This window comes from Octopus bimaculoides, chromosome 9 (genome assembly GCF_001194135.2).
Source record: "Octopus bimaculoides isolate UCB-OBI-ISO-001 chromosome 9, ASM119413v2, whole genome shotgun sequence".
NCBI classification, from domain to species: Eukaryota; Metazoa; Mollusca; class Cephalopoda; order Octopoda; family Octopodidae; genus Octopus; species Octopus bimaculoides.
In genome coordinates, this window is record NC_068989.1 from 31,815,521 (window position 1) to 31,819,880 (window position 4,360).

Here is a 4,360-nt window from a genome sequence, read left to right on the forward strand (position 1 = left end):
GATATTTGGTAGAAGTTACAAAGTGACTCAAGGAGCCAAGAGTTTTGTGCATCAGCACTTATTGAAGTAGTTATGAATCAAGGGGTTATATATATATATATATATATATATATATATATATATATATATCATCATCATCATTATTATCATCATTTAACATCCGTTTTCCATGCTGGCATGAGTTTGATGGCTTAACAGGAGCTGGCAAACCAGAGGACTGCACGAAGCTCCATTGTCTGTTTAGGCATGGTTTTTATGGTTGGATGCTCTTCCTAACGCCAACCACTTTACAGAGTGGACTGAGTGCTTCTCATATGGCGCCAGCCCCAGTGAGGTCACCAAGTAACTTGAAAGACAAAGATACTTTGAGAATGGAGAGTACTGGAGGAGGTGGCTTTGTGCCAAGTGATGAGAGATTAGAGTATGAGAGGGGGACAGAAATAAGTGTTTTACTTTAGAGGAAATATATGGTCTTCACAGCTGGAGGATGAGAGCGAGAGATAGAGAGAGAGTGATAGAGACAGCAAGAGTGAGAGAGATGGTAGTGATATGCCAGGGCATACTCTCAAAATATGGAGATGAGAATATAAATTGGATGGTAGAGCATTGCTAAGGGTGCATGAATAGGGAGTTCGCATGAATGCAAAGAAAGGGAAGAATGCAGTGACTGATGAAGCCTGGGTATATAGGGGCGGGACAACATAATAACAATGATAAAGTGAGCAGGGCAGTGAGGACAGAAGTGGGGAAGAAAAGATAAGCATAGTGCATGAAAAAGAGAAAATGTGAGGAAAAGGAGAATGAGAGATGTAGTTTGGTTTAATGGGGTAGGGTGTGAAAACTTTTTTTAACGTTACATGTAGATGGAACACACAGCACTTTCAGAACTAAGCTTCACTGAAGTGGGCAGGTCTTCTCAAGGATATATATCATATATCCTTGTCAGTCAGCATATATATCATATAAATATTTATGCAATAAGAAAGGATCTTTAACTATACATGGCCATAGGAAGACTTGATTGGAGAGAGAAAGTGTAAAAACATTGATGAAGTTACATTTTACAATAACAAGAACTTAGCTGTAGTTTCAGAGATCATGGTTCTGGTCAGATTGAGCAATGTTAGGGAAATTACATCATCATATATACACAGATAGATGCTATCTAAAGATAGACAAGTGCAGGAGTGGCTGTGTGGTAAGGCGGCGAGCTGGCAGAATCGCTAGCACGCCAGGCAAAATGCTTAGCAGTATTTCGTCTGCCGTTACGTTCTGAGTTCAAATTCCGCTGGGATCGACTTTGCCTTTCATCCTTTCGGGGTCGATAAGTTAAGTACCAGTTACGCACTGGGGATCGATGTAATCGACTTAATCCCTTTGTCTGTCCTTGTTTGTCCCCTCTATGTTTAGCCCCTTGTGGGCAATAAAGAAATAAGAAGCTTGTTTCCCAACCACAAGGTTCTGGGTTCAGTTCCACTGCATGGCACCTTGGCTAAGTGTCTTCTATTATAGCCTCAGGCCAACCAAAGCCTTGTGAGTGGATTTGGTAGATGGAAACTTAAAGAAGCCCGTCGTACATATATATATATATATATATTTGTGTGTCTGTGCTTGTCTCCCCCACCACCACCACCATTGCTTGACAACTGATCTTGGTGTGTTTATGTCCCCATAACAGTTCAGCAAAAAGGGTCGATAGAATAAGTACTAGGCTTACAAAGAATAAGTGCTGGGGTGAATTTGTTTGACTAAAGGTGGTGCTTCAGCATGGTCACAGTCAAATGGCTGAAACAAGTGAAAGAATAAAAGAAAATAAAGTATCTTTAGAATCTGTAAGAATGTATCATAGAATCCTCATTATTACACAAACTTAATTAGAGAATACACATATATATACATATATATTGGGTCATCCCATAAAAAATGTCGTTTTTTTATACTTCTTTTATTTTTCAAAGTTAAAATAAACAAAGTTATTTTCTGATCTAAAATATGCTCTCCTTCATTTTCTACAATGCTCTTCCATCTATGTGATAGATTGCAAAGCCCCTCTTCCAAAATTCACTTGTCTGTGACAAAAAATACTCCTCCAGTGCTGATCTGACCTCATCTACAGAATTCATATTTTTTCCGTCCAAATGATTATCAGATGGGGCAATGTCTGATAAATGATAATCAGATGGGGCAATGTCTGGCGAATATAGTGGATGGGGCATCGTTTCCCATTCAAACTGCTCCAGTCATCCTTTCTGTTTGTGGCCAAGCATTATCCTGATGGAAGAACACCTTTCGTCTTGAAACCAACAAGACTTAAGCTGGTCAAGCTGCTCACAGTGGATCTCCTTTGTTATCATTTGGCTTGGGTTTAAAGGTTCAAAGTGGACTAAACCTTTCATGTCCCACCAAACAGATAGCAACACCTTATGTGGGTGAAGCCCTTCTTTAGCCTGGGGTGCTGGTGTTTCTCCTTTCCCTACCCACTGTCTTCTGCGTTTGACATTTTTATAGAGAACCCATTTCTCATCACCAGTCATTATTCACTTCAAAAAAGGTTCATTCGTGAGATGTGACAGCAAAGAAGAGTGCATATTCACCCTCTGCATGCAATTACACTCGGAAAGTTTGTGAGGAACCCATTGACCCAATTTGCTGACTTTTCTGATGACATGCAGGTATTATGTAAATAGAGGAATTTATTGGTAAAATAATATGTGACAATTATTCAGTTGCCATAGCAAAACTCTGAGTTTTGGATGTTGGGGTGGAAATCTGCTCTGGCATCTCGTCAGTTGTTAAGACAAAACAAAAATGCTATGAAAATTACCATTAAACAAAGGGAAATTACTGTGAAGTTGACCGTTATTAAGACAAACAAAAGAGCTATTAGAATGACCATTAAGTAAAGTGAAAAAAACTGGAAAGGGGAGAAAGTAAAAACTGCTCATAGGATTTTCATATGCGTGCATGTACATACATACACATGCGTGCACGCTCACCCACGTACATATATACATATGCTCACTAACACTCGCATGAAATGCATACATGCACACCCACACACACCTATATCTATATATATATATATATATATATATATATATATATATATATATATATATATATATATATATATGCAACCATACACATGTACACATATAAATATTCACACACACACGTATATAAACCCATATGCACACAATTATATTCATATACACGTCTAAAAATACGCATATGCTCACTCACACTCACGTGATATATACACACCCTCACACATACCTATATGTGTACATTTATATGCGACCATACACATGTACACATATGCACATGCAAACACACACACGTATATATACCCATACGCACACAAATATGTTCATATACATGTCTATATGTGTCTTTATACGCACAGGCACAAAAGGCAGGGTGAAAGGTAATATACAGAAAAAATATGTAAAAATATATAAAGCAGAGTTCTATATTTAAGAGATGAGGAATTATGTACATTATTTATATTTGTTTGTTGTTAACACAATGTTTTGGCTGATATACCCTTCAGCCTTCATCAGGTGTCTTGGGGAAATTTTGATCTTGGGTTCTCATTCCTAAGGTATCACCCTAAACATGTTAACAACAAATATCCGTCAAATATAAATATTGTAAATAATATATATAAAGCAATAAAAATATATAAAAAATATATATATATATATATAAAAATATGTAAAAAATATATAAAAAATGTATAGCGATAAGATGCTTGAAGATGGACACAGTATAAAAAGCACGTTCTATTTGTGTTCTTGGGGGGACCAAAAACGTAACAAATATTTAGCCATATGTGGACGTGATCCAAAAAGTTCAGTTCTTAAATTTAGACATGTCGCGGGATCTAAGCTGCTTTTCCAGATGAGCCATCTTTCCATATCACAAAGACCGCACTTTCCACTGTGTAAGGCTGGCACTTGGCTAAGATCTTCCAATGGATGTTGTAATTGTCAGTTTTTATTTGCTCCCCTTTCCGGTTTTTTCCCTTTACTTAATGGTCATTCTAATAGCCCTTTTGTTTGTCTTAATAACAGTCAACTTCATAGTAATTTCTCTTTGTTGAACGGTAATTTTCATAGCATTTTTGTTTTGTCTTAATAACTGACGAGATGCTGGAGCAGATTTCCGCCTCGATATCCGAAACTTATTGTTGCCAGTGCTCCTGGACTGGCTCTTGTGTGGGTGGCACATAAAATACACCATTTTGAGTGTGGCCATTGCCAGTACCGCCTGACTGGCCTTTGTGCCGGTGACACGTAAAAGCACCCACTACACTCTCGGAGTGGTTGGTGTTAGGAAGGGCATCCAGCTGTAGAAA